The 7,404-nt window shown below is 34.1% G+C and overlaps 1 pseudogene; it reads left to right on the top strand.

Annotated features, from left to right (window-relative positions):
- Positions 1 to 1,058: 1,058 nt before the first annotated feature.
- LOC148849285 (F-box protein At1g30200-like) lies at positions 1,059 to 2,852 on the top strand (annotated as a pseudogene).
- Positions 2,853 to 7,404: the final 4,552 nt, after the last annotated feature.

The raw sequence follows: 7,404 nt of genomic DNA, 5'->3' as shown, positions 1-7,404 counted from the left end.
AAATCAAGTCCTATCAAATCTGATCTACATCCAACATGAACAATGTTGGATCGAATTTGAATATGACCTTATATTCGAATCTTATTTTATTCAAATTGGATCCTATCCATTTGCATCCCTAGTTGGATTTTCATTTAAGGAAATGTCCTTACTTTCCTCTTGTTCAATTGAACTAGTTCTCTCGATACCATCAAACTAGGGAGTATAGGACTAGGGTGGCCACAACCAAGCTTTTCATAAGTTATTTGAGTTTTGCTTGTGAATAGCTTGATTTGGTTCGGTTTGACCGAGGTTTGAGTCGAATTTGAGCCTAATATAGAGGCTCATTTGCTAATCGAGCTAAGCTCGAGCCCAATAAAATTCAGCTCATGAGACTCGTAAGCCTAATCAAACATATATATAAGAAATATAAAAAATAATGTATAAATAAATAATAAAAATGTTATATATATAATATTTTTATTTTGGGTAAATTACAAGGACCCCCCTCATACTATGAGGCATGGTTTTTAAAATCGACCTAGAGATCGAACCAATCAGGGGTCCGGTTACTGGGTTGAACAGTCTGACCGTTCTGACAAAAAAATAAATAAATAAATAAATAAGCGATCAAAACCGTTCAAACAGTTAGCTGCCCAAGTCAATAGTTTGCTAGCCAAAACCAACGGTTTTTGGAGAAAATCCGGTTTTAGGGAAAAATGGAACCGGTCACCTAATCGGTTCTTGGTTTTTCCAGTCACCTAACCGGTTCCTGGTTTTTCCGGTCCAACCATTTGACCCGATCCAGCTTTGAAAACCACGCTATGGGGTCAATGACAAAGACCCCTACACTTTTTTTCATATCAAACACCCCTGTAAACTTTGGCCATTAGACAAATACCCCCTCTGCTAGGTTTCCCTCAATTAACTTAAAAAAAAAGGTTCTCATCTAACTGTTTAAAGTTATTTTAATACCCAAATTTCCCTATATACTGTTTCATACTTGAATGTTTGTTTCTACAATCAATATCAGACTTTCATTAGAACTCTTGACTTTATATAAGGTTTGGTTTGAGAAAATGCGCCGGTGTCAAAGGTCCAAGGAGGATCGTCGAGTTTGGACAAAGAGAAGAATGGAAAGAAGCAGCTTCGCATCGGTGGTATTGGTAGGTTAGTCCCGTCTCTAGCAACCAAAAACAGAGGATTTGATGTCAAGGTGTTTTCGGACTCTGGTGTAAACCATCTCAAACATTACTGTTAGTACATCTTATGATGAGAAAGGTTCAATTTATTAAGTTTTAAACGAGAAAGACTCTCTGGGGTTGAACCAGAGAAGTGATTACTCCCAAGATCAAGCACTTTCAATGTATGAAATCGAGTTATAAACTCTGAAAATTCCCTTGAAAAGTTGTTGTTGCCCAAATCCAAAACAGCGTATGTTCATGCAAGTCGAGTTGGGCACTGCACTGCACTGCTGTCTTCAAGCATTTCAACTCCCTCGAGCCCTATGTCCATGTTGTCTACATCAAGATTGATGAAGTTGTAACGATCAATGGCAACAAGGACGAAAGCTCATATTCTTCTTCCCACAAGCCCCATAGTTTCTTCTCAATCTCCTCAAATACATGTTCTTTAACCTTTTCAAACCATTCCATCATCTAAGAAACAACAACAACACAAAAAAAACCCTTCTCCCCCAAGTATCTCAGTGTACTCTTGATCAAGTCCCCACGAATTTCCATCACACTCACAATCTATGGATTGAATTACCAACTGCTGATGTTGAAATTGACGATAGGGTTCTTCTAAAATGTAAAGCAGAGTTTGGAAGCACACTCTAAAATTGAAAGGAAACCTGTAACAAATCAGGGATCACTTGAAGACAACGGGAGTATACCAGAATCGTTTTACACAAATGGGGGGTTTGAAATGGCGAGTTTTGTGGACTATTAGCTCATTAATTGCTACTTCTACAAGGCACTATTTATTGGAACCAATAATCAAGGATCATCCAACCCTGAAAATTGTGGCTTTTATAGATGGAAAAGGTCAGGGAACCTTGAGCATGGGTATCAAGCAGCTAAAAGGAATTTAGGGAGAAACCCTTGGCTGCATCAGCCTCTTTAAGACGGATTCAAGTGCCAGCCTCAAACATGAAATTGAGGTATGCTCCATATTTGGATCTTCGAGAAGGATTAGACATGCAAGGGGCAACGCTGGTGGTTATCAGGCCATGTAGAGAAGGCAATAAGGCAATAGGACTTATATTAAAAAGGAGGTAGAGACATCTGTTCATGGGGCGTTTGGCGGGGGCCATTCAAGGCAGTAGTGAAGGCATTGATGAGTCGTAGGATATAGCTACCTTTCAAGCATCAACAGCTCTACGGACGGTATGGCATCTGTTTTCAAAGGGATTTGTGCCTTCTTGCTAAACTTTTCCTATCAACATTAACTACTTCTCTTTCTTCTTTGTTGAACTCTCTCTCTGCCACCTGTGGGTCTCTCGCTCTTTAAAGAAATGTTGAGTTGAAAGAGAGATGTTGTTCCATTCAGGCGAGCTCAGCAATGACGTCTCTTCATTGACCTCTCTCTATAGAGTTGAAGAGAGCGAAGAGAGACGAGCTGTAGAGTTGCGTCTTTGAATAGAGAAATGTTGTTCGGTTCAGCAAAGAGCATTTAAGAGGGGTACCATTAGAGAAGATTGCAGTGGGGGCGGAAGAGGAGGAGGTGGCGACGATAGTGTTTGTGTTTGTGTTTGTGGCTACGATTAAAGGTATTTTTGGGTCCAATAAGTTTTAAGAGAGAATGGCAAGGAAAAGAAATAAGAAAGTTTAATAGGGTATTTTGGTAATTTAACAGCTTTACAGCCGAGTGGGTATTTGTCGCAACATAAACATTTAGAGGGGCCTTTGTCGCAAATTATAAGTATAAGTGCCTTTGTCACTGACCCTATATCACCAAGGCAGTCTTTCTCATTTACCCTTTTAATTTTTATATATAATAATAACTAGTTATTATATTTCTTAATTTTTTATATGTATACTTTATTTTTTATTTTTATAAAACCTTTGGCTCACAATCAAGTGCAAGTTGAGCCGAGTTCGAGTTTATAAGCTTTTAACTCTAATCGAACTTGAGCTCAAGTCTCTAATTCGAATCGAGCTCGAGCCTCATAATTTATTAGTGAGCCAGCTCAAATAGCTAGATATTCAACTTGGCTTGGCCCAAATCCACCCCCCCAAGGTTTGATACAAGGAGGGTCCATGAATTAGAACCTCGTCAAGCTAGCAGCTTGTTGGATAATCCGGTACCAATGGATTCACCATTCACATATTTTACACAAATTGCACACATTTGTCATAATGGTTATTTGGATTGGGTGGGGTATCTTTTTTTCTTTCTATTACCATTACTACCACCACCCCATTCGTTATATTTCAACTATCATACTTGACTTTTTTGGGTTGAGTTCGGGCCAACTCGGCCCAAGTTGTAGCCCTAAGACAAACCCTCCATGGCCAACACAAAACAAATAAGGGGATATTGGATTCCCCTATCTATACAAGTCCATATTAAGTCACACGAATCTTGTGAAATCCCATTGGTTTCAGAACCCAAATAAGGTAAAGGAATCATACGCTTTTGATATATTAAGCTTGATAATCATATGACCCCCTTTTACCTTTATTGTTTTGAGAAAATGAAACAATTCCTGAGTTAGAACTATGTTATCATAAAACTATTCCTTGCAAGAATGAAAGCTATGTGATGGGGTGAAATACATTTGTATAGAATGAGCTTAAGTTTATTAGCCAACAATTTTGTAATTATTTTGTAAAGCACATTACAAAGGCTAATTGGTCTAAAGTGTTTAAACTATGAGTTCTTCACTTTTTGGAATCAAAGTTAAAAAAAGTATGAGTAATTTTACTCGCAATTTTTTATTTAAAAATAAAATATGTCACTCAATCCAAATAACTCAAAGAAAGTCATGATAGTATGTGGTGGGCTATACAACCATAGTGCATCTAAACAAATAAGATGTTTAAATGGTAATAAAAAGAAAAAAAAAAAGTCACACCCTAAAAAAGTCGAGTATGTTTTAATTCTACCCAAACAATCGAACAAAAATGCATCTTCTATTTGGAAACATTTTATAAAAATGAAAAGGACATATGGACAAATGGTTTAAAACCAACCAATCAAATTGTAATTATTGCAATCAAGAGTTCAGATGTGCAAGTTCTCAAGGAACTAGCACACTTTCTAGGCATTTATCCAAATGCAATAAATGTCTTTTTAATGTGAAGGGCAAGAATCAACAAGTTTTGTCATTTCAACCAACTCCATCAAATGAATAAGGAAATGATGTCATAGTTAATTGGAAATTTGAACAAGAGTATTGTTGAAAACAACTTGCTTGGATGATAATTCTCGATGAGTCACATTTCAATTTTGTTGAACATGAAGGTTTTCAAGATTTTGTAAGGGTTTTATAGCCTAGGTTCAATATCATGCCCCATACAATTGTGACAAAGGATTATTTAGAGGTGTACAAGGCTGAAAAAAAAAGAAATTGAAAGACATAATTTCAACAATAGATCAACACAATTGCCTCACTACAAACATGTGGACATCTAACCAAAATATTGGTTATATGTGTCTTACAATGCATTTCATTGATAATTCTTGGAATCTATAGAAAAGGATTATGAACTTTTTGTGTAGTCCCATGTCCACATGGTGGTGAGGTGATAGCTCAAAACATGGAGTTTTGTTTAATGGCATTGGGGATATAAAAATTGTGCTTTCTTACAATAGACAATTGCACTGCTAATGATGTTGCCATTAGAAGTTTAAAAAGAAAGCTCATGAAAAAATGGTTTATTATTAGATGATAAATACTTTCATGTACGCTGCTATACACATATTTTGAATCTGATAGTAAGAGATGGAATGGAGGAGATGAAGGATGCGGTATTAAAAATCCATAATAGTTTAAAGTATGTAAAGAGTTCACTAGTAACGCATCAACAATTTAAAGCTTGTATTGAACAAGAAAAGATTACAAGCAAAACCGGAATTTTTTAGCATCTTGATGAGCAAAACCGGAAATTTTCCAGAGACCTTAAAGATTGTGTTTCTACTGAAATTGATTGGAAGATTGCATAAACTTTTGAAGAAGTTTTATGATGTAACAAAACAATTATCTGGGCATTCTTATGTTACATCAAATATTTATTTTCATGAAGTTTGTTAAGTTGAAAAAATTCTAGTATAATGGTGCAAGCATGTAGATCATTGTTTCTCTAATATGACTTTGAAGATGACAGAAAAGTTTGACAAATATTGGGGAAATGTTGATAAGGTTAACATATTGTTGGTATTTGATGAGATTTTGGACCTTATGTATAAATCAAAGTATGTTAAATTTTATTACTCAAATATTTATGAAGCTGAAAAGGTCCATGAAATGATTAAAAAGGTTATGGATGGCCTGAATTGTCTCTTTAAATATTATCAAACTACTTGTTCATGCCACAAAACATCAACTATTTAGGTTGGACCTTTTGTTGAGTTTGATATGGATGATGAAAATACAATACTCAAAACAAATATCAGAGCTTCTTGGAGGAAGAAGAAATCAATCGATCAAGGTTAGAGTTTGATAGATATTTGGAAGAGAGTATCGAAAAGGACACCCAACAATTTGATATTTTGAAGTAGTGGAGTTCGAGTATTGCTAAATTTCGCATCCTTTCTTTTATAGAACGAGATATTCTTGCAATTCCAATGTTCAAATTCCTTTAGAATCAGCCTTTAGCACTAGAGATTGAGTGCTTGATAGATTTAACAGTTCTCTAATACCTAAAGTTGTTCAAGCTTTAGTGTATGCACATAATTGGTTACGAGTAACACCCTTAGCACTAGAGCTTGAAGGAAAATTAGAAGAAATTAAGGATGTAGAGAAATGTAAAATGTTTTATTTATTTATGTTAATGAGTTATGATAATATTGAAGTAGTTTAATATGAAATTCTAATGATTATATTTTCTATTTTTCATACATTTTATTTGATGAGGGTAATATTACACTCAACTTTTTGCCTAACAAATGATATGTTTCTTTTAAGGTAAGATTATTAGATAAATATAGTCTAATGTTATTGTTTAATATATTTTTATAATAATGTTAATATATTAATATTTATTTTTGAGGTTACAAGAGTGAATGATGGAATAGGAGGACAAGAGGATTAGAGGAATATTAGTTTTCATCATGTCAAAGACTTAAGAGTAGATGAATTTATGGTATGAAACATTTTGAGTTTATTTTTATGATTAGATGAGACATTTTGGAATCATCTATTATATATTTGGACAAGTAGAAATAGCATGTTATGGAGCTTTGGAACAATTTTATAATTGTAGTGCTTAAATAGTTTCTTCAAAATTAATATGGTTGTGTTTTCTTTATTTCTTCTTCTTCTTTTTTTTTTTTTTTTTGCAATGAGAAGTTGATTATTGTGGTTATTGTAATTTTTTACTCTTGTTGTCTATGGGAACTAATTATTAATTCAGCTAAAGGATAAGTTGAAGATTACATGGTGAGGCTATGAGATGAAGAATTAATTTCTAATTGAACTAAATGTTAAGTTGATTTCTTTTCCACTTATTTGCATGTATTAAATTATACCATTTTTTTATTATCTAGAAGTGTTTCCACTAATTTTGTCATTGTCGTTTCTCTTTGTTTTATAGGTATTTGTTTATATTGCTATTGGGGTTATAAGTGTTCATTTGTTTCATTATTCACAGGTACTTATCTTTTTTCCTTTTGTCTTTTAATTTTTATGTATGACCCATCAAATATATTCAAATTATTTGTTTGATCTTATGAGTTGTTATTAGTGATTTTATATCCATAATTTTATGTTTCATTATTGTTAATTTCATGATTTCATAGAGAAAAAATCTATCATAAGTCATAACTCATAATAAACAAACACTTATTTTTCTAGTAGATTTTAAGGGATGGGAAGAAGGTTGGGTTGGGCCCAACCCAAAGTTGACATTGGGTTGGGTTTGGTTAGGGTTGAAGGAATTTAGCTAAAGTTATGATAGGGTTGGGTTAGGGTTAGGGTAGGGGGTTTAGAACATAGGGTTGGCCTGAAATCAACCTAACCTGACCCAACTTTCAGCCCTAGTTTGTCTTTGTCTAGACTAATTTGTAGAGCAAATGAGGAAAATAAAATGAAGGGAATTAAAGTTAGCAGGAATGCCCCTGAAATTTCACATCTATTATTTGTAGATGATGTTTTGTTGTTTGGAAAACCCACTAGAGAGGAAGCGGCAGACATAGTAGAGATTTTAATAGAATTTCAAGGATTATTAGGTTTATCTATTAATTTTTAGAAATCTGGGA

Source organism: Nelumbo lutea, chromosome 6 (assembly GCF_056320005.1).
Source record: "Nelumbo lutea isolate HS-2025 chromosome 6, American lotus-T2T, whole genome shotgun sequence".
NCBI classification, from domain to species: domain Eukaryota; kingdom Viridiplantae; phylum Streptophyta; class Magnoliopsida; order Proteales; family Nelumbonaceae; genus Nelumbo; species Nelumbo lutea.
Note: the sequence above shows the minus strand (reverse complement) of the source record. Positions and strands in the feature narration are given on the sequence as shown.